This window comes from Rhea americana, unplaced genomic scaffold (assembly GCF_003343005.1).
Source record: "Rhea americana isolate MKP2758 unplaced genomic scaffold, rheAme1 scaffold_28, whole genome shotgun sequence".
Taxonomy (NCBI): Eukaryota; Metazoa; Chordata; class Aves; order Rheiformes; family Rheidae; genus Rhea; species Rhea americana.
The window spans coordinates 1,276,399-1,300,545 of NW_028186401.1; the positions used below are offsets into that span (position 1 = coordinate 1,276,399).

Consider the following 24,147-nt stretch of genomic DNA (forward strand, 5'->3'; position numbering starts at 1 on the left):
ACTCACACCTTCCAACTCCTATAAGACATATTCAAAAGCAAGACTATGCAATGAATAAAATAAAGAACTTATGGGGGAACAGGACAGACAAGAAGGGAAATATGATCCTGTAATACATATAATACATGGAATCATGTATAATACAACACATACACTGCAGAGACAAAATTAAAAACATACAGACATTTTCCATGAGCTAACGGAAGAAACAATAGCAGGGAAATGCTATTATGTTCTTCAGGAGCCAGCACACGAACGGAAATGGGGAACTGATGGTCATTTTCATCAACACTTTGTTAAAGCTTTAGGATGCTATTTCAAGACTTCTAAAGTTAGTATACTCTACTAGGCATAAACTCTAACAAATTCATTTCTCAATTACAACCTCCATCTCATCAGTCCTGCTGGCTTCTTATTTCAGGTCTAGTCCTTTCTTCCAGATCAAACACTTCTCTCACTTCGCAAATTCAAAATTCCCACTAGCGTGTCTGACGCCAGTGTCTGTTCAGCTAGCTTTGCTCCCTCTCCACAGGCTGCAATGAAGAGCAGAAACCTGGTTTTGAAACGCATTTGCCAAAGGYACATCAGCTCTGGAATGCTGCATCCCTTTCATTCTGAAGTCATGTACAAGATGGCTTGTTCAAAGCTAAGAATCAAAATGTAAGCTTAGCACAAGCTCTAGAGTAGAAGGGAGACTGATACTAACCATAAAAATCAGAGTAAATNAAAAAAAAAAAAAAAAATCACATATGCTTAGAATATTCAGATGGAAGCTACCACCAATAACCAACATGCATTACATTTCTCATGGGACCAACATCTTTTCCTAATCCTTGATTACATCAGGTTTATCTGTTTCAAAAGAAAGTCTCAATTAAATTATTTTGCACTGTATAAACTATTTAAATTTGTTTATTAAGTTGCAGTACTATTTTCCTCCTTGATTAGCAATAAAACTGGTGAGATTATGTCCACTACACTGTTATATCAAAAACGTAATTAATAAAGTTTTAAATTCCACTAAATCATAATTCTATGGCAAAATTATTAAATCAAAGCTCTTTCTTATTAGCAGATATATATCAACGTACACTTTATTTCTGAAAGTGAATGAGAAATGAACATTAAATAACCTGACTAAAGTTCTACTTCCTCAAGTAACAAACAAATTACAGGCACCAGAACTGCTTTAGATACATTTTCATAGGCATAAACAAGTAARATCTCCTTCATAAGAATTTCAAGCATCTATTAAACTAAACAATAAGAGCAAGCCAAGTAAAAGAAGAAAAAACCCATGTGTTTCATGACATGCTTCAAACGGAAAACAYTGCCAGTTTGTAATAGTAGTGAGACAAAAAATCCATTAGTAATTGCCCAGATAAAACCTTCTAGTATTGTACACAAGTAATCTTTCTTCCAAATTTTCTTGTTTTAGTCTCATCTCCTAACATACAGGGAAACACCACACTGAATGGCAACAGAACCCTAAGCAAAATAAATCCTCATGACCGGGTATTTTCAACAACCTGGGTCAGCTGGTTTGTTGTCAACATTGCRTACAATTTCATAAATAGTGGAAGATGTGTGACTTAAGCACAAACTACATCTGACCTATTTAAAAAGATTATTTCAAGGGTTCAGCAGAAAAACTGTATTGGTGCAGAATTCCAGAAGGCCTTGATGCCTTCTCACAGAATGAGTTAGAAATAACTGTGTCGTAATTGTATGCCTTCCATTTGCTTTCTGCTTATTTCCCTCCACCTCTGATAGTTTCCTTTTTTTTTTTCTTGGAACCTCCATTTCACCATCACGATTCCACACTACATTTGACCATAACTTCATCATCACAGCTCATTTACTGAAATGCACACAAAGAAACAAGTATGAGGATGTCATATAATTTGCCTGATAACTTTCAGAAATCATAGCTGCATGAAAACAGTTCCATAGAGATGCCTCTTACCTTGGCAAGCCTTAATTAAGGCTTCCCAAGTAAGGAGCACAATAATTTTGACTAAAATAAAGTTAAAAGGTCTTTTTCTAGTCTTTGAAGAGGTGGTGGCAGCTATTACTGTAGATTTGGCAATCTTCACCTCCTAGCGCGAGCTGACAGGCTTAGACTGCACAACCAGATCAAGGCTGTACATTTGCTGGTAATTCTAACCAACACTTTGTATCCTGGCCAAGGGTGTGTCAAGAATATAAATATTCACATATTTATCAAGATGAAAGAGAAGTCTATCACCAGATGCRGACCATTTTATCTTTACCAAGGCAGATAATACAAAGTGTCCCATTTTGCTATAAAAGGGTAAACACACATGCAGTCCTCCTTCCCCACTCAATAGTTTTAAGTGGAAAAAACTTTAGGGAAAATTAAGAGTCAAAGGATGTCCTCATCAAAATAACTAATCAAAAGATCAAGATGTAGAGACTTAAGTCAAGCATGTTTCTCAGAGTCCATTTCACTGTCACAGAGCAGGAAGAGATAGGAACTTTTCTCCTTCATACTCTTAAACAGAATACAAGTCAGTGCAGGACAAGCAAACATCTCTAGATATCTTTTTTTCTTAATCTCATACCACTTGTACAAGATACATACACTCAGAGTTGGATCTGCAATGAAACGTGTTTTAGAGCTGCAAGATGTTATTACTGTGTGTTCTAGATGTTCTGCCAGCCCTGTTCCTAAATTCACTGCTGTACTACTTATGGAGCTAGATTTTAAAATAAAACTTCAAGCACAGGGGCCCTTCTTGCTATATGTTTTCAATTTACAGATGAAGCTCAAATTCTCACTGTTTTTTTTTTCTCCCCAAGAGATGTGCAAAACAGTAACAAAAAAAATTTCCTACAACCACAACTCTATAGCCCTGTCATCATACATTACTATTGGTGAGTAACGTAAAACGCAAGCATAAAACAACAGCAAGTCATACCCMTTCAGAACAAGACTACATTTTGTCATCGACTCTCACACGCCTCACTGCAGTGCTGTCTTAGGAAATAAATTCTTTCTCCATCCTCATTTTTGAGGTCATTCTTCTAAACCCAGATAGAACCTTAAAGTAAATGAGATTGGCTGAAGATTGTATTATTGTTTTATAACAATACTTTTATATGACTTGCTAGCTGAGGACCTTGGAGCTCTGAGACCAAAATAACCTATTACAAAATGTGGGACAAAAAAAAAAAAAAAAAAAAAAAAAAAAAAAAAAAAAAAAAAAAAAAAAAAAAAAAAAAAAAAAAAAAAGGAAGCCATAAACAATTCTTTTCTGATATTCTTTTTATGCATCATGAAACACTTGTTTCTTTTATTTGGGAAGAACACTACATGCTTTTGATACCAGACCATCTAAGCAAACTGTACTTCTAAAATAAACCGGATTTACCAAACTATATAACTGAACATGGTCCACAATTTCTACATTAAAAATTCATATTAGTAGCTCTAAAATAAAGTTATACAGCTTTTCAAATAAGTTTTCAAGGTTTATTAGACAAGATCTTAAAGTACTTCCAGAAAACTTAGTCTTACTGAAGAACTGCAACTCTTCAATACTAGATRAACTTGTGCTCAGAAAGGCCTTTTCTGCTATTCTTTTACATGCAGTAAATCCTACTTAAAATTAAGTAACTATATTTCCTTGCTGATAGAACTACAAAAAACAAARAACTAGAGCTGTATGAAAAATGAACTGAAATTCCAATCACATCCTTGTATTTAAACAAGTTTTACCGTTCCCTACAAACATGGAACCGTCCTGCATCACAGATAGAGCCAGAAATTGTGCTGTCATTAGTTATCTGAAGTAAAAGGATTCACATTTCAATTAACTTTCTAATCTTTTTTGCTTTGYTATACTGCTATAACCTTTTGCCTAGGTCAAAAAAGTATGTAACATCCTACTTTGAGCATTCATATACTCCAGAAGCAAAGGAGCCAATACTAGCTGTATAAACATATCTTCACCACATTCTATTCCCCTCCATAAATTTGGTCTTGATAGCTTCTAAAAAGATTTTTATCTTTCCTTTTTCAAAAAAAAGTTTACAAAACAGAAAATAGGATCTGGAAAACCATGAATCAACAAGTGGAGAAAGCAGACCACAGAAGACTACGACTATGCTATGCTATGCTGTGCTACACTTCAAAACTTATCTCATAACTGCTTTTACTAAATCTGTGAGAACGAAGTGTAGAAATATTAAAAGCAAGCATCTCCTCAGCTGAATTACAGAAATATATCCACATGAATCTACAAAACTACAACTTAGGGGCTGGATGTTGAAATCGCTGAGGGGTTGGGAGGTACCAAGCGTCAGCAGGAACAAAGTTAACAAATGCCTCTAGCAAAATAACTTAAAATCACTATTCAAAGTCAGGTTACACTTAAACTGAGTAAGTCCTATAACATACAATTTTGCAATCATGAACAATGCCAGAAACATATAAAGGCCTCACACAGTGCTATACGTAAGTTTAGATGTAATTGCTCCATGAAAAAACACAGAAGCATTCAGAGGTACTTTTTACATTCAGCTCAGTGGAAGTGACTAGAACTGTGCTGCTCTTCTCAGCTGGGAAGAAAAATCTCATTTCTTTAAAGCCATCCTAAAGATGCAGAGTCAGCCGTAAACTCACCTTTGTAAATGTAACAGCATTTGTAATGAACTAAGTAACACCTGACTACTGACAGTGTGGACAATCAAAAGGTCCTTCATAATGTTTTTCTTCATCTTACAGTAGAACATAATAAAACATCCAGAGGAGAYAGTTCCCACTGAAGATATTTACCAACTGGCATAGAGCTTTCTTCTGGTTTTGCAACCTTAACACTTTTCAATCTTCTTCAGCCTCATTGAGCATTCTTAGACAACACRTAAAACATGTTACATGCTGCTAAATTAAATCACTGTTTTAAGAAAAAGTAGTATAATTGGGATTTCTACTTCCAGCAGTCTTCGTATTTTATCAGTTATTTTAGTGACACTCATGCTTTAATTACTGCTAGCTTATTACTTTTCCCATCTCAACTTAAGTTTATCAGTAGAGTAGAAGAACAGTTAATCTGGGGGAAAGAGTACACATTGCAAAGGGATCCTAGTTCACTATCTCAGTGTTCCATGTAGTACCTCTGTCCCACATGCTGCAGCTACACTCATCTCAGAAAAAAAAACATTAGAGAAAATTGGAGGATGTATAATCTATGAGACTTGGGACTGCAAGGGGAGAAAGGACAGTTTTTACAGGTACGACAGTTGAATATTGTACTAAAGTACTGAACTGAGTTGATCAGATTCCTGTGCCTCCAAGATTCTCCCATGATTCCCACTTTCTCTTCCTCCTGCTACACCAAGCAGTCTCCACAGCCATTCCTCTCCTGAGCATACTCATTTTCTCACCAAACACACACTTCCAGGAGATTCCACACGATCCAGGTACCCTCTTTAAAGGGAAAAGGGTAGGAAARCTAAAAACAAATAAAATAGACACMAGGCGTCAAAGAATCTGTAAGAAGCTTCAAACTACTGAACAATTAACGAGAAAGCTTTCTTGTTGATTTATTTGATATCTGACTAAATGACAGCATGAAGTCACGTTGTTTAAGAGCAACAATTATAAACCAGACAGAGATGACAACATAATGCTGAAAACAGCCTTCATGGCACAGTGAGACAGACATTCAGCAAACCGTGAAGACACAGGTATGCTTCCAACAAAAAGATTAGTGGTAAGATTCTTTCCCCACAGCTGCAGTAGCCTTCATTCAAAACTCAATCTCTTCTCTGAAAAATTTAGATATACCATTAGCTCAAACCTCTAAATAAATAAAACTAAAAAGTTACATTGTACATCAAAGATTAGAACAGGTGTAGGTAGTGAAAAGACAACYAAATTCCTGTTAATTTTTCCCTCAGTCTTTTTAACTAAATAGTCAATTCATAGTTAACTAAAATAAATTATCCATTCCTGACAGAGGGGTGAGGCTTGTTTTTAAATAAGTCTCACAGGACGTATCCTTTCCAGACATTCATAGAGACTGCTTCCGTATAATCTAAAAGCTTCAGAACCTACATAATGAGGCAGACAGATTAGATGGCAAATAATATAATAACATACAAGTAAGATGAATCCATCCTACTACATCTCAGGAGTGATTTTTTTTAAAAAATAAACCTACTAGAACATAGGCAGAGTAAAGGCAACATCAATGAACTCAGTAAGATGGTACTAGGCAACCACAATCAAGAAACTATCAGACTCCTAACAGTGCCATCATCTCAGTAGTCAATATTTAAAACAACACGGAACAATATTCCTCAAGATCTAAATACATCTTATTGGCATGTACTTCATAACCCATTTCTTACTTATTCAAGGCTGAAGTCACTCCCCTCCATGTGGATGTCTACACTTCTAAAAACACTTTCAAGATAAGACTGTTCAAATCAACTATCGGACAGACCATTAAAGACAGTCATCTACATTAAGGGGCATATCCCAACACATATAGTGTTTTCTTAGTTTCCACTAGGAAAAAAAGCAAAAATATTGTTCAGAATATTTTCTGTCTTTTACTATCATTCTTTTCCCTTATTGGCAGATGATGTCTGGTAGTCTATGTATGTCTAATACAAACTTGGATCCACTTACAAAAATGTTACCTGCGGTGATTATAGTATACTGCATCTTCCAATAAGAGCTGTTCTGTGAATAAAAATTGCAAACCTAATTTTAAAAGTAACTAAATTTGGAACTTTTTTTTCCTTAGCACTGGCAACAAACCTGCATGCACAGTAGGTTAATACGTTTTAGCTGATGAGTGGAAATTCATGATGCCATAGTAACTCCATTACTTGCTATACCTGCAAGGCAGAGCATTTGATAAAACTTTATTATTCCACCTTTCTTTCTCGCAGATTGCAGCAAATAGAAAACTTATGTCATTTGACCCTAACTAACATTACTGCTTCATAGCAAAGACTCATGTCTCAAACTGTACATAGGAAGACACATTAAAAATCTTTATTTCAATAGCTTCTGGAATGAAATGCCTGGCCTTTTAAAATACTTATTGACTACACATAAATGAGAGAACAGTCTGATCAATCTGGTCCCCTTATTGCACTAAACCTGGAAATCCTCAAAATGCCTTAATTATTTCAATTTTCTTTATTCTTGTCAGTAAGCCCTGGCAAACATCTTATATGAACAAATTTTTAAACCTGAAACACACATTTTAAGTATGATCATAGCCTTGCTTTTCCCTAGTGTACCCACAAACAAAGTCCCACCCAACTCCACTATCCAAAAGTAAAAGAGACACTAAAAAAGTATGAATGAAAAGATACATTTGACAGAAGTTTCAGTGAAATCTCAGAAARGTTTAACTGTCCTCAGCAAGGATCAGTTAAGCATCTGTATATAAACATACTAAGTCCTTCTAATAAACTACATCACTGAAGTTAGACAAGGGCAAGGAAGATTGAGAAAAGAAAGATGAGATACTGCAAAAAGCTCAATGTAGCTGAAAGACAGCCCACCTACTGTCAGTTACATTAAGTACCAAGAATCTTAAGTAGAAGTCAAATAGACTCAGCTCCTCATAAACTTCCCTTACTGAAAACCTCTTCCATTTAAACTCCTATATATTTGATATGAAACATTACAGCAGATGCAAGCTTTTTGAATCTGTAAGGCACCTCTGTCTTTAGCAGTCAGCCAGCCAAGTGCCATATGATGCAATGACTGCCTAGACCTGAYAATGTTCAAGATTAGTCAAGGATCAGAGAGTACATATAAAGGTGGACATCCAGAACTATAATTATGAGTTCAAATGTAGAAAATACACATACTTACAGTTTACTACTCTGATTTTTAAAAATGAAAAAAATCTCCTTGCTATCAAAGAAACTAGTAGATATACACACAAGATTACCTAAAACTGCTTTGGAAGGAAAGACTGCATTAAGCAATTTCAGTCTCTTCCACTGTTAGATGGTCAAAGTGGACATCTCAACATAAATATTGCATCAATGATTTAAGTCTGCTGGGAGTGTTAGAAAGCAGTACCCATTTCACACATACTGTTGGATCCCTTCCATCCATACTACCTTTGGGTTCATCTCTGACAAAAACCTAACTAAGAGAAGAAAGGAGTGTATCTGAGTTGCAAATGAAACACTTAAACGGTACATGAAACACTTGCATGAAGTCAGACATGAATGATTTCTCTTTCAAGGCACTGACTGCAAGCGCTACACTTTGTTAACAGCATCATCTTATTTTAGTAAAAGCAGTCGCATCTTACTACAAAACTTAGGTATCCATCGCCTGTATTGTGGTAGAAGCTATATGAAAGCGTGCAATATGCAAGTTCAAGGACCTTAGGCAATTTTGAGCTTGGAGAAATCAGTGGTTAAAAATGGGGTAAAATTCCTGCATGTGAAGTAACTTCGTTGTTTTCACTTCTGAATAAATATAACACCTTCTTTACTCTCGTCCTAACACACAGAATAGCTAGAGTACATGAGAAAGAACCTGCTCCCTCTTCCATTCCTTTCTGATATGACAATAAAGCACTTACTTCTGTGAAAAACCTATAGGCTCACCTAAGCAATAATATCCTCCCTCCCGATATACTAAATATATCCATGAAAGTGAATTCTGTACCCCCAAGTACCAAAACCCAGGTGCTCGTTTTATTATTTCACAGCACCTTATTTTATTCATTCTATGAAAATCTTCTGTCAACATACAATTATGTAGAGCTACATGGGTTAAAAAAAGTGAACCATTGCCAACTAACATGCAGTTTATACGCAAATTTCAAGAACCTCTTCAGAAGTGTCATTCTTAACCCCCGTTATCCTGCAATAAACCCTAACTCCTCTTAAACCATCAGTACTGCTGAGTACTCCTGGCCTTCAGGATATTGAAATTCTCTCCCTTTTACATGCTGACTTGAAGCCTTGCAGCAGCTGAAGCAGTAAATATTGACAGCTAGCTGGCAAACAGCAGAGATACCAGTGCTCACAGTCTCCAATTTCACCTGCATCAGCAAAGATAGAGCCTAGAAGGGTCAGTCTAACTAGGGCCTAGCTTGTTCATCTTTTTTATTGTTGCTTTTGTCTATCTTAAAAACCACTTCTGTCTTCCCTCCATAAGACTGGCTTCCTTTGAACATACCTGCTTTCATGTATCACCTTGAAAGCTTTCATTTATCTATTAAATCTCATTGCTACATTTAGATATGCAATAATTACAATCTCCCACTACAAAACTTATTGTAAGAAATTATTCTAAGCATCCAGTTCCATCCTTTCATGCTGTTACCTAGTTCAGTTCACTTTCACCTAAATGACACTTTGCAAGTTTTGTGTATCGGGCCAAGTTAACAATTTACACATCACTTAATGAAAGTTAAACAATAAGTAAAATCAACTTCAGGTAAATGTATGGAGAAGCAATACACTGAATTATGAGATACTCCTGACAGCACAACAGAAACTAAAAAAAAAAAAAAGTAATTTTTAATTAATACATATTAATTGATATTAATACTAATTATTAATATTTATATTCCCCCTGAGGGGGGAATCTTATCAATGTGTATAAGTATCCGAAGGGAGGGTGTCAAGGGGACGGGGACAAACTCTTTTCAGTTGTCCCGTGTGWCAGGACAAGAGGCAATGGGCACAATGGGCAGAAASTGAAGYACAGGAAGTTCYGCCTGAMCGTGARGGGGAATTTCTTCCCTGTGAGGGTGACGGAGCACTGGACCAGGYTGCCCAGAGAGSTTGTGGAGTCTCCTTCTCTGGAGATAGTCAAGGCCCGCCTGGATGCAACCYTGTCTAACATGCTCTAGGTGACCCTGCTGAGCAGGGAGGTTGCACTAGATGGTCTCCAGAGGTCCCTTCCAACCTTACTGATTCTATGATTCTATTCTATTATTATTGGAGACCAAGTTCTACTTTTCTCTTACTTCTCACCTTGTAACCTCTAGTCTGAGGCAGGATTACAGAAGCAGTCAGGAAATGCATTCAGACTTGCTTAAGGAAAGAAAGAGGGAAGGGAAAAAAAAAAGGCTACAAAATTATTTCTGTCTTCCCACTGGAGAGAAGGATAGCTTTCCAGTAATTTGCCCTGCAGTTCACATAAATTGCAAATTCATCATTTCTTTTTAGCTAAATTTCATCCTGCTACCCAGCTAAACAGCTTTTAAACTAAGATTTCAAACAAAGACTTCTTAGCATGTCCGGAAACATTGCATTTTACCTGTCCTGCAGCAGACAAGAAACAGAGTCAAATCTGAAGCTAACAGATTTTTACCCCAGCCCAGGCACAGCTAAGATCACAGTCCATATTAATATTTTTCAGAGTTCTCCAGCATACAGAATCATCATTTTTTCCAGTATGTAGCTTTACTGGGGGAGGGGCAGAGACTTATTCTGTATACTATACATATTATTCTACTTTCAAAGGGAAGATATGAATGAAAAAAAGCTTACTCTTCTTCTAGCACTGAGTGCCTTACATAAGGCACTAATCTTAACATGTTAACTACACCAATACTTGTGGAGATTTTTCTTACAGCTTCTTGCAGATTCTCCTTCCTCCTCATCTAGTACTGAAGATGCATTTAATTTTGAAGGCAGTATGGGATTAAGAATATTACCACAGCTTTTCACATGATAGGCACTTCCCCCTGTATGCATCATTTATTGAAAAAAAATGCAAGCCATTTGGCAGTCTGCATCAGGAAAAGTACCACATAAAATCTTAGTCTACTTTAAATGCTGTCCAGTAATAGATAAGCACGCATGAGTACTGCCCATTGCATAGGAGTACAGCATCTAGAAAGTAGCAACGCATGGAGTTTCGTTTTTTAAACAGAGTGAATTAAAATCTAAAATCAGAGATSTTTACATTTCAAAATCAGCCCATTTCAAGATTTGCAAACCGTCAGCTTGGGCACAGGCAGAAAAAGGTACTCAGTCTATCTAATGAATCCTCACACTCGACATTTCATTTTATTCAAATGACTGCCCTTGCTGAACTCTTTCTGTAAGTGGAACTGAAGCAAAAAATATTCCTGAACAGGATACTATCAATCCCTACAGACTCAGCATGTGAAGGGGAGATAGCTATCACATCTCATTGTTTGTTCGCTTTTAAAATGAGTCCAAGCTGGCTTCAGGGAAGATGCTCACTCCATACAGTTGGAAGAAAGGCATTAAAAAGAAGGGGAAATCCCCAGAAGCAGAGGAAAAATGTGATAGAAGACAGCTGCAGAAGGAGTTAGCAGTAAGTTTATCTGTAGTGAGCTCACAGTGGTGTTTTATCCATTTTGATGCCACAAAGTGCAAAACAAAGACCTGTAGATTGTTTTTAATGTCTGTTTGAATCCACTAGGTTAAAGAAACTCATCTTCATTCACTACTAAAGAAGTCAYAATACAGGAATATCTTTCAAGGATGCACATGATAATCTTTAGCCCTCTAAAASCAAAATCAGTTAAGTATATATAGCACAAGACACAGCTCTTGYAACCAAAATTTATTAAGAGGAGACACAAGAAAAAGCAAGTTAAACCAAGAGAATGCAATCAGCATGTTTTAGTCCACAGCACTGATAAATAAACTGCAAAGAAATTACAGTTTTTGATAAAGGTCTAAGTTTGCACTGGTTCCTCCACGGTATCTCAGATCCACTCTGCTACGGATAAACAAAACGCAAATTCTAAGGAAACTTTGCTGATTTCATATGGTATTAATTCAGTTACTTGGGTGAAATGAATTTTAGTGTTTCGAAAGACACTTAAAAGACCAACCTTAGCTTCCAACACCGTTATATTCGGCAGGACTAGGAAACAGCACGTAGAGTAGGGTATGTAATTCTTCATGTCTGAGAGTATAATATTGTCATGTTTTATGTAATAATTTCAGTTCTTTGTTCTGTTTAAGACAGTTTGATGCTGCTTATCTATGTGTGTCCTTAAAGTACTCAAAAAAGTGTCTGTTGGGCTTCCTCATAATTGGTCTAAATTCTACCAGAATCTCTCTCAGAAATGTAGAATCTCATAGAAAATATCCTCAAACTTAGAAGGAGCTTACTAGCCCTTAATCCATACACTATTCAAAAGGAGGTGTCTACATATTTATCTCAACAGAAAGAGGAGAGAAAAAGAAGATAACATGTGGACAACACATAAGTTAAAACCTAGCAGGAGAAGAGGGAGATGTTCAGTTCTCTGCCTGTARCCAAGTCTCATGGTGAAGTGACTCTAGGCTTTACACATGAACATTACGCCTGAAGGAGAGGGGAATTCCAGAAGCATTCAGAACCCACCTGAATTTTACAGCTTGAGAAATGCAATCACGCACCTACATAAATGCCTGATAAATGGGATGTCAGAAATGYATTACTCCAAACTCAGAATTAAAGCTGCAGTCTGGTGCTTAGACCCTGGCTAGCACATTTTTATTCATCTGGGTCCATGGCTCAAGTGCAAGGAAAATCCTGCTATCACATGCTAAAAATAGCAGATACAACAACCAAAGGGCATAYTGAGCAAGCCATCTCACTCTTTCCACATAGCACAAGAAGTCAAAAAAACAAACAGTAAACCAACATCMATATCTCACTTTCTGCAGCAAGCCAGAAGAAAAGTTTATATTAAGTTTGCCAGTAATTTCCACTACAGTGGTTAGTTATGATTTACCTTGTCTCACTGTGGTGATAGAGGACCATAGACACCTAACTCTCACTTGCTGCAAATTTAACAAGTCACAGTTTGGGAGGCTGCATGCAGGGATGTCATGGTCACATCAACTTTCAAGCACAAACAATACCAAGAAACTACAACAATACCACAGCATTGCCAATATTCATATTTGTAGCTTTATTTATTTATTTATTTTTAATTAAAGATTAGGTACTAAGGATCAGACTGCTGTTTTCAGGTTTCATTTAGAAACTAATCTTTAACAATCACAGCAGGAGCAAACTGAATTATAGCAGCTTAAAAACAAAAAAAAAATACTTTAAGTACTTTAATACTTTAAAACCCAAGTATTTTTGAATTTTAAGTTCTCGCTTCAATTGGTATGCAGGTACAATGTTTTTATTCTAAGTTCTGCTATTTATTATATCCCATTTACAAATCGAATCTCTCTGCATTGTTCATTTAATAAGCAGAACTCTGAAAATATTCAGAGAAATTTTAACTTCTGAGAATTTCACTGTTTTATTCACATACATAAGATCATATGGTTACTAAACACATGCATGCTAAATATATCACATGGTATCATGTCAGCAATTCAGTTCTGTACAAGCTATTTGTATTAAATTTCTCCTGTAAGTGGCATTAAGAGAGTTTAGCTTCACTAGAGCAAATATAGGAAGAGGCCTCACATTCCAGAGAACCATCTGAAGGAAAAAACTATGCCAACAGAGTACTAAGCGTGCCAGTGCTGCTTTAACCCATTTACTATTTTAAAATACACATGTAATCCTTGCATTTAWGTTATCTATATTATGAATGTTTAAGATTAAAGACCCCTAAATTAATTGGTTYGTCTCAACTTTCCCACAACACAGTGAGAATATATTTGAATTGTCAAAATTAATGTAGTATACACTTGAATTTTTGTCCAGCTCTGCTTCTATGTCATACTGCTACAGGAAATGCCTAACCTATGGATGAAATGAAGGCAATCTCTTCTAAAAGCTGCCTACRGATTAACATGGAGATATTTCAGATAATGTGTTTAATGGCTTCAGACTGACTGTCCTGGAGAACATGAAAATATAAGGGGAATAGATTTGATTGCAGAGATCAAGAGAGACTAGAAAAGTATCTGCATTTTGCTGGAAGAATATATAATCCTCTTCATAAAGGTAGAGGAAAGTCCAACTCATTAAACTCAAATACACTCAATAAGAGTGTAATCACAATAAGCTTCCGCATACAGGCCACAGGGAGAGGGGCATACAAGGGTAAAATGATCAGCTGTTAACTGAATTACCCACAAGAAAGATGCTATGAGCATATCAAAAGAACATAAAGAGAGGCAAAGGTACACATACGCTGTAATAAATGGTTGCAGACAATACTTTAAACTAGTTTGTTGTATAATCAGAGTAATTCTTTCAGTTGGCCTACAGAGAACACTAGCAGTTTATCAAATAATACACTGACACTAAGATACAGAGCATCATATTTTACAGAACAGATGTATTATAATACTTGCAATTTTAGTCAGTCAAAGGTTAAGACTAAACTGTTTAAAATCTACACTAATATATTGACTGGGTTTCATTTAGATATCAGAACTTAAGACATAAGTAACAAATGTTATCATTTTCATCCTTAATAAACTTTTACATGAAATTCAGGACTAAAACACCATACCAACGTTTTTCTCATCTCTCAATCTCAAAAATAACCCAGCAGCTAAGGTACCAGACTGTAGACACCAATTCAGCTCTGTAAAACTATGCAGGTGTTCTTAACYGAGCAGAAGAAACATTTATGTTAACCAGGGGCAAAATACATATCTACAGAATGCCACATAATCACACCATTAAGATATTTTATTTGTTCAAATAGCATCATATTGACTAAGTGCTAAACCTGGCAGCACTTTGCCTGATAGGTTTTATATCAAATTTGGGCCATCTTCGCACTTACAGGTTTCCATGCAGCTGGTAGTAAAAATTCCCCACCCCTACTCTCATGGGAGCACAGAAACTATCATTACAAAGAAAAAAACTCCTCTTAAAAACTGTGGTTCACCTCTGTGTAACTGTGAAAAATGTGAGTCTAGCTAAATTATAACGTTCTAATTGTTTACTTCCTTCTAAACTTGGCATTTAACAAACACTTAAGTCATCCTTTCCTTATCTGCATCACTCAAACCTGTTTCTACTTTCCATCTTCTCTGAAAACTTATTTCCATCTTGATGACTTAAGGATAAAATATCACTCTGACCTGCTATTATCAAAATCACAGCACTAAGGAAAAAAAACAATGCACCAACACATTAGAAGTGTACAACTCTTAGCACATTTAGACTAGTTTGATATCCAAATGGATTTCTTCTGCAAAGAAAAAGCCACATCAGCAAGTAGAAAAGCTACTTTGATCAAGACACAAAAAAGTAATTTAATAACTGAACTAGTACAGTAACCTTCAATACGAAGAAAACTCTCAGAAGTGAGAGTAACAAATAGAATCTGTCTAAAAAGGCCATGTTTCTTATTAACAAAATTGATCAATATAGTAACAGCTGAAATACAAGTGTTTATAATACAAGCAAATACTATTAAAGTCTTACAGAGAAAAGTTACAGTCCCACAGAGCATTTGAAGCRTATTTTGACTAAGAATAATAAATGTTTAATAATATACACAGCATTTTAAAACCGCTGACCTTAGAGCTTGCCAATAAATGATACACAACTCTRATGCATATTACTGATTTCAGTAAGAAACAACAACAAAAAAAACAGAACAAAAATCAAAAGCATACCTAATGATACAATCAATGAAAACAGAGCATACACAGTATAAAACTATACAGCTGCTCTATTTTTGTGATCAGGTGGTAAATAATTGTTTTGTTTTTGCAAAAGCATTGATACATATAACTCCAGTTTTGAAGTATATATTTTCCAAACTTGAAGTCGAACCTAGAAATGAAATCTGATTCTATATTACATACCCGACTCACCAATTTGGAACTTTATTCATGACAGCATTACAAGGTGAACCAAAAACTCACAAAGTTATTAAAACATGCTGAAAAAGAGACCAATGAAAGCTGTAGAAAAAGCAGAAAGAAAAAAATGGTGTGTGTGTCGGGGGGAAGTAGCTCTCTCCTACTTGCAATTCCCCTTCTCCCCCCCAAAACTAGAAAGAATAAACAGCTGAAGTCTGGCACGTTCAGCCTTTCAGATCCACACACCTAAAATTCCATACGACTGTTTACATCACTGCATTTTAGATAAACTGTGTGGCACACCACACCTTATCTCCAAAAAAAATTGTTTTCCTCGTCACATTGACGAGGAACAGCACAAGAGATTGCTAGGTTGCACTCACAGACAAGGAGAGGAGATTAAGGCACTTGCACCAGGATCAGAAAGTWATCAATCAACTTCAAAGCCAAGGCACCAATTTGCAATTTCCTCCGTGGCAAAACAGTTAAATAAGGCAAGGTTTGGCAAGAAAAGTAACATTTGGCACAAAAGAAACTGATTAGTAGACAGGCTTTGGGTCACAGAAGTCCTCCTGGTCATAAACAAATAGCAAACTGAAAATCAGTACAGATTAGGAACAAATGTTCTTAATTTAGATTTACAATCATCAGCTGGAGAACAGAAAACAAATGCAAAAATGCAGCATTCTAACTATTTTTTTTTAAACTGTCAAGTATTAGCTCTTGCTATTTAAGTCTCTCTGTGAAAACTGAGGTTTTCGGACAGTCAAGCATCCATTTGGTTAGGTCAAACTGCAGTGTACTGAAAACTATCACTATCACCATCCAACCATTATCAGCACCTATAGAGCATCTATAAGAGCTATACACTGAATCATTCAGAAGACTGTCTACATATGAGATCAAAGTAAAACTAAATCCTTATCTCACTAGTTCTTCCGATTTGTTCAAAGCTGTCCAATTCAAAAGATTTCTTCTTAGAACAGACTCAATCTACATCACAGACAAAATTTGGAACTAAATTCTACTGAAAGACATAAATTTCATTTCAGTCTAAACATCCAAATTAAATATGCAAAGAAAAATAAGATTTTTTTAGGATGATTAATTTAAATTTGTCACAGAATAATTACGAAGAGTTTCAAGTCTACTTTTGAAGGACTATAGCCATTTTACAAAGCAAGGCCTGCTAAATCAAAGAATCTTAATACATTCTCACAACACAAAAATTACCAAAACACATTTAATAAAGCAACCTACTAAAAATAACAAAAATTAGTAGGTGCAGACTCATTTGCTTCATTGAAATATATCAAATAGTTTCAGCACTCTTCCGCTAAAGATAAGAACAAAAGCTGAAACAGGAATTCACAACTTCAAACCATACGAGACTATACGATAAGGGATACCCACCTCAAAATGCAGGTGCATTGCCATCCACCTCTCACTAGCGAATACACTCAACATATTAACTCATTTTCTCAAAGTCTTAAGAGATGACAGATACCACTTTCAAGTGTTCTCCACTATGAAGCAGCTCTGTCTTGATATCTATCTTTAGATACWACAATAAAAGAGCACTTTCTGATGCCGTGAATTTGTAAGTGGTAGGGGAGAAAAACAAAATAAAGGTTTTTATTGTCTAAATATCTTAACATTCCATTCAGCTACATAACTACACTAAACTAACTAGTTTAAAGGTAGTTTGCATACCTCTATCTACACACAAATTGCAGTCACACCTTTAATCACTATATAGCTACACCTTTGATCTAGGAGGGGATCTGAGGAATTCTGGCTAAACAGACTGAAGGACTGTTTTCCTGAATTTGATCTCTAATCTTGAATACAAATCTAGTCAGTAGTATTTTTCCCATCATGTGTTGTTCAGTATAGTAGCTTGGCAAGTCTTTCAGAGGTGAGCATTATTAAGATAAGCAAGAAAGCTTGTGTGCGCRAAATGCAGGCAGAGCCCATGAGCTTGTAACATGTCCAAGCAGACCGCGCAGACTCAGGCAGTGCAGTGATCCAAGGTCAGGATGAAGAACCTCACCGTTCTTCCAGGACATTTGAGGAAATTTTATATATAAATTGCCCAAGACTAACAAAACAGTGCTGGAACTCAGACACAACTTTCATCCTAAAATTACGAATATGACATACCAAATGACGAATATTCCCTCATTATCCAAATAACTTCAGGCCTCTCCAGATCCACTGCATCTTCCCATACCCACAGTACAGACCCTGGACAGATAGAAGGACTGAAAGACACCGTAACAGGCACAGGATCTGCAGACAAAGGAGGAGAGAACGGTTGGCAGTGTGCCTGTAGGCTTGCTGACTGAGTTGGGTAGGTAGATTACATGCTCCCTCCTCTGCATCACCAACCTATAGCCAGAGCTCCTTTCACCTTTTCAGAAGTCCTGGAACTCTAGGGCTGAATCTCAACTCATTGGTGCACTCTGAAAATTAAAAGCAGTAGTGAAAGCACAGCTACGTTGATTAGATTGCAGTGTGGCTTCAAGAAGTGGATTCAACATTTACTGTAGCTCTCAGAGATGTACAGTTTTGCAATGAATGCTGCAGAAATGTTCTCTAAACAATGATAATACAATTAGATATCACTCATTTAGACAGATACATTACTTTAATTGAGCTCAGACCATCTCCTATACTCAAAATAAGAGTTAAATAATCCAATTCAGTATCAGGGTAAGGAATAAGAGAAAAAGACAGGAAAAAAAAAAGGCATTCATATGGGCTGACTCCCCCCCCAAAAGAACATCCCCCTGTAGGAACTATTAGCACCCCTTTATATATTTTGCCAAACATGATTTTACAGTTTTCTTTTCATACTGTTTTAGAAAGTTTTGCTAAGGCAACTTGCATATTGACAATAATACAACTAATATGCTGTATTATAAAGAAAACAATAGCAAGATCTGACTGATTTGTATTTAAGGAGACACCTTCACTACCACAAGAACACCRTTAGGGTTCTGCCATTCACCACTATTCAAGTACTCTAAAGGAAGCTTTTCTGTACTAGAATTCCTCTGTATTAAGACTTCCAAGACACAAACTTTAGTAGTATAATAGCAAACAAGCACACAGGCAATGATGCTAGCTTACAGCATTTTCATCTAAATAAATCTAATAGGGATAGAGGAGCATGGTAAAAAGAACACCAGAATAAGACCTACATCACTTACACCTTTGCTGTGGCAAAGGATGTAGCTGCAACAGGGAAACTAATTCAYTGAAATCTCATTGCAAGCACAGTTAATGAGCATGAGGGAAAAGGGAAAGTTTAGAAATGAGCATTACAAGAAAYGCACCCAATTCAGTTCAAAGCTGACTTCATCTCATCTGGTCTAGAAGTTTCACCAGTATAATTGTATTGTACCAAACTGAACCATACTGTAATGACACCTACACCAAGATTTCGGGGTCAGAGCTCTAACAGCAAGCAATACAAGTTCCACTTCCTGATCTTCGGTTGTATTACAAGGCTTACAAGTACATGTAAGAGCACTAGCAACACCAGCAAAATAAAACTAAATTAGTTTAAAAATTAAACCATGTGTAGGACTCCCAGAGTTGTCATATACAGAAAAAGTCTTGGAAACCGCCCAGAATAAACAAGACTTTAAGATATAGAATATGATTTAAAATGCAAGTTTTCTTAATCTCTGTCTCATGGGTGGAAGTAATATAACTGGAAGTGAATTCAAAATTTTTTTTCCCAACTGAATTTTACAGAGTCTAGGCGATTGTCCAGCTAGTAAATGCAAATGTTAACACTACATAATAAAATCATTCGTTACAAATTTTGTTGCAGAATTTGAGAGATTAGAAAAACAGAATCTAAAAATGTCTTTCTGGAAGTGTTTTTAAAACACCAAMAATGAACAGATTTATTAAGCCAAAACTAGAACAAACTAAATACAAACATCAAAAAAGCTAAAAAATCACACACACACACACAAAAAGTATTTTACATGTTGAGATAATACAACATTTTCTGCTTATAGTCCAGAGCAGCCAGGGTTTTTATACCCAGCATGAGCTACTGAGCATCTGAACATTCTGACCAAATAACTACTTTTATCACACTAACAGCTAAGATTATTTTTAGATCAACAAAAAAAACATAGCTATTAGCACATATTTTCTTCTTTTTCTGTACTTTAGAAAAAGAGATACAAAGATCAAAAACATGTGTCTTTTAGAAATGACTGTGTAAAGCACATCACAAGCAGTACCTTGAATGCGCTTCATATCAAGTTCCTTCTTTTACATAGTAACAAGAAACAAAGTATTCTAATCCCTTCAGTATCAGAGAAACTGTAATTGCAGCATTTAATCTCTTCCAAAAACCATGCATTTTAAATGCAGAGTTTACTCTTCAGAATTAATACACCTACAACAATTTTTTCATTAATTTCTTTCCCTGTCAACATTTGTATTTGAGTAAAAGGAGACTAACGGAATAGGAAAGATAATTAGARGAGAGAGTCATACTCAGATATGCAGTCTCAAATAAGTTGACATATTAATGGCAAGCTACTTCAGACTTGAAGGTCTGCATTCTAAATCCAAGTCTGAGATGAAAAAGACTGAGAACTTCCAATTCCCCCCCCCAAAAAAAAAAAAAAAAGGGAGGAGTTTGAGCTAAGATGAGAGCACTAGTCTCTCAAGTGAAAAAAACTGATAAACCAAGTCGGGCACATTCAGCTGCAGAACTGGTTTTTGTATCTTCATTCTATGTTACCTGCATCTTGGTTGCAAGAATTTTTAAAAGCTGCATTCTATTTTCTTTAATTCACTGAATGAAAGCTGTAAATCTCTACACAGGTGGGTTGAAGTATTCATGTTCAAGGTCCTGTTATCCCTTTGAAAAATTCCTACCCACTTCTTCCTTCCTCCCTAAAAAAAAAGGTGTCCTAAACATTGACACATCTGTGTGGGTGCACTATATGAAATTCAATGACGACTGCTGGGCTAGCTGTCCTTTTACTGTTCCAATATTGCTAGCAGAGCAGACTATTTTAAGATAAGCTAATTATGCCAGTGAAGTATCTTAGAAGCCATTAAGATTAAGCAGAAGAGACCATGAAGAATTAAAAACAGTTAAGTATGGATAAAACAGAAGCAAGAGTTATGATCCCAGCTATTCAAGATGAGAAGCCTGAAGGATTCGTTGTCAGATGGCAAGGCAGGATTTTAGTCTGAACAGTGACTCTAGATACCTAAATACTCAGTTTCTCTTGCTTCTAGCAGTTATAACYGATACAAAAGAAACTACTAACATCAAGAGCTGTTGTTACTTGCATCTTCAGAAATCAGTCATTCAARTCTTAGTATTAGAAGGCCAACACACTAAGAGCTACTAAAGGTCTTTGTGGCTTGCTTGTAGGCATTATCTACATGCATACAAGACAGCTATAAAAACACAGATGCCTTAAAAGAAATAGATCTAAAGAAAAATCCTCAGTTCGTAAGTGAACTTGTAGCAAAGGAAGCATTCAAGAAGTTATCCGACCATCTTCTCATTAACATTTCATCAGAGGAATATATGATGGAAAAGCWGTTTAAAACCTCATTTGAGAACTAGTCAGCCAGTATCTTCAGGAATACAATGGTATTATAGACAGGAACACTGTATAACCAATGCATACCAATACACTGTAAGTCAGGTAGGTTTCATTACTAAACAGTTCAGTCTTAAAAAATATCCAAGGACTGGGGGGGGAAGTGGGGGGAGGGAAATCTAACAGTGAAAGGGAGAGAGGACAGAAGACTGGAACAAGGCCTCTAAAGAACACAGATACAAGCCTTACAGATCGGGGGGGGGGGGTAATTTTAAGAACTTTATGAATATTTCTTAGGAAGAGCAAAACAAAACATTCCTTCCACTTTGGGGGAGGGGGAATAAAACAAGGTGTAGAAACAGAAAAATCTAAGATTGCTTTTAGACAAAAACGTCTTTCAGCTTTATTTGATGGAAATAACCTCTTCCTCCCCTCCCCCCACTGAAATACCTAGGACTAATGAACTGCTGCCCGCTCTGAAACTATATACAACTACAGCATGAGAAAAGCAGCAGATGACAGGCAGTAGCAATCACAGCCCACTGAGCCTCTACTCCAGACCATAGAGCCAAATCCTGAGTACAAACATTGCATAGTCATTCCTTACACAAAATCCCCAAACTGCTACAGATTTTTTCAAACAGCACTCTGATTACACTCTTTTGGGGGTAGGAAGAGATCCCAAATGTTTTATAAACTATCTTCTCATTTACTTACAAACACACAGCATAACTTTATTCTGCTGAATGAATCACTGTCATATGACATTAAGATCAAATCAAGTACATTAAAAACACAGCAAATTAAGAAACTGCATACAGAGTTCTAAATTATCCTACCTTTAAGAGTTTATTTTCATAAAATCAAATAAAAAAAAAACTCAGGAAAACAACACCATTTGCTGATATAAGATTACAGCATTATCAATGGTTGCACTAAACTGCTAGAAGGAGGAACTATATTATCCTCATTTTTTAAATYTGTTTTTCTGGTAAAATGAGGTTTACACGATCACAGTCTGTTCCTTTTCACTATTAACTTTTGATTTAATGGATCAGTTTCAAGCAAGTTGAACAATGGCAATATCAATGATTTTTACAATAGTACTGCAAAATTTTTCACRTGGTAGTTGCACATATCACCAAGCCAAGCATCTGAACTGCAGTGACTTGAGAGACAGCAGTTTCTTTTGGATCACTCAGCAGGTGCTCAGCAGGCACCTACACTCAGGCTAGCCATAGACAGTTCTTTTCCCAGCTAGCAGGTCATTTAAGGTAGGTAAAGAACTTAAAGACTAGAGAAGGAAACACATACTGTAGAGATAGGAAGCTCTGGAAGATCAGGGAACAATGGAAGAGTCAAAAAAAAAAACGAAAATAAAAAACAARAGAGACAAAGTTTTATCAATTTTGTTGCTTGCACAACTATCACTTCGCTGTTACTGTTTAGACTATGTTTAATTTATGGCTTTTCATACTGGTTAAGTAATACAATAGCTCTATAGCTTCTCCAAGTTGTATTTCAATACCATAAATAAAATAGGCTGCAGAATACAAGATAAAAGTTTTAATAGATATTATTCATCTTCTTCCCTCTTCTCCATTCCATACTTCAGTTGCTCCTGACCACCACAGTCAATAAGGCTGAAATCCTTTTATTTCATGGCTCTACACAATCACATTAGTTGTGCTTGTCTGCCGCCAACGTGAACAGGAGTTCCTACAGATCCTTTAATTACTTCTAACTCTTAGACAAAAATTAAACATGCCAAAGAGAAAATGGCAGCAAAGCCCAATTGCACCCATTAGTAACATCAAGTCGCTTGTAGCCTAGGCCTGTTCTGATGCATTTCCTACAGTCCTGTCCCCAAGGACCAATGGTTGTGTTCATTCAGAAGCTCAGTCAGGACCCTAAATGCTGCACAAGCATGTTTGGATCACCAGAGGGTGCTGCAGGGGCTCCTAAAATAACTACACAGCACATTTGGGCTTGGATCATAAACTGCTAACATGGGGCAAGTCCATTTTCCAGTWTTAAAAAATAAATTTTTATTTAGACCTCTTCATACTTGCACTATTTTAATCCCCTCTCCAACAGCTTCTTTTAGAGAGAATGCTTTCCTACTCATTTTCTGAAAAAAAAAAATATACCTTTTAAGTTTTATATAAGCATCTTCTGCTAATACAGAACAGTATTCACTGTAAATACTCACGCATTTGACAAGCACAGACCAATGCTAGGACATGCTCAAAAGAAAACTACAGAAGCAACCATGTCACCACTAGGCTTAACTTGACAATAAAATAGTCTATCTCCTCAGCAAAAACACATGGGGAATCTACAAATTTGGGGGGACAAGGGGAATGCTCTGGAGAAATCTCATACTTGGGTCATGGTAAGAAAACCTGCACAAAGATCTACTGAAGCATATACAGCAGGACAACTTTGGGCTGTCAGCTTACATACCACCTTACTGTGAAACAAAGTCCCTTATGTAGATAAACCGGTAGAGAACAATTCAAATAGGAGTCACCAGGAAGTTACAGCATCCTTCAGAATGCTAAGGCAGTGAGAACAGTTGAAATTTTCAACTGTCACATAACACTAAAAGGCTAACATTTGTACAAGCAATGGCATAAAGTCCTTTCTTCATATTTACAGGTAACAAGTTTGCAAAAAGCACCTAACTTACTCCAGCATCCATGAACATTAATCATTTACATTTGAAAATTCAGAACTTACAGTCATTTGAACACCACATTTCACCAGTTTGTCGAGGTTACTGAATAAACAGCATGAATATGGAAACTAAGAC

The 24,147-nt window shown here is 36.2% G+C and overlaps 1 protein-coding gene across 9 annotated transcripts in view; it reads right to left on the reverse strand.

Annotated features, from left to right (window-relative positions):
* MEF2A (myocyte enhancer factor 2A) overlaps positions 1 to 24,147 on the reverse strand; it is a 93,932-nt gene that overhangs the window by 62,128 nt on the left and 7,657 nt on the right. For 3 of the 9 annotated variants that reach the window (XM_085308612.1, XM_085308614.1, XM_085308609.1), the window contains exon 1: positions 17,899 to 18,005. The exons of 3 other annotated variants lie outside the window; for them this stretch is intronic. The gene's annotated coding sequence lies outside the window, so the exon portion shown is untranslated. Of the gene's footprint in view, positions 1 to 17,898; positions 18,006 to 24,147 lie in introns of those variants that run through there. 3 more of the 9 variants (XM_085308615.1, XM_085308613.1, XM_085308617.1) reach the window with 2 other exon arrangements.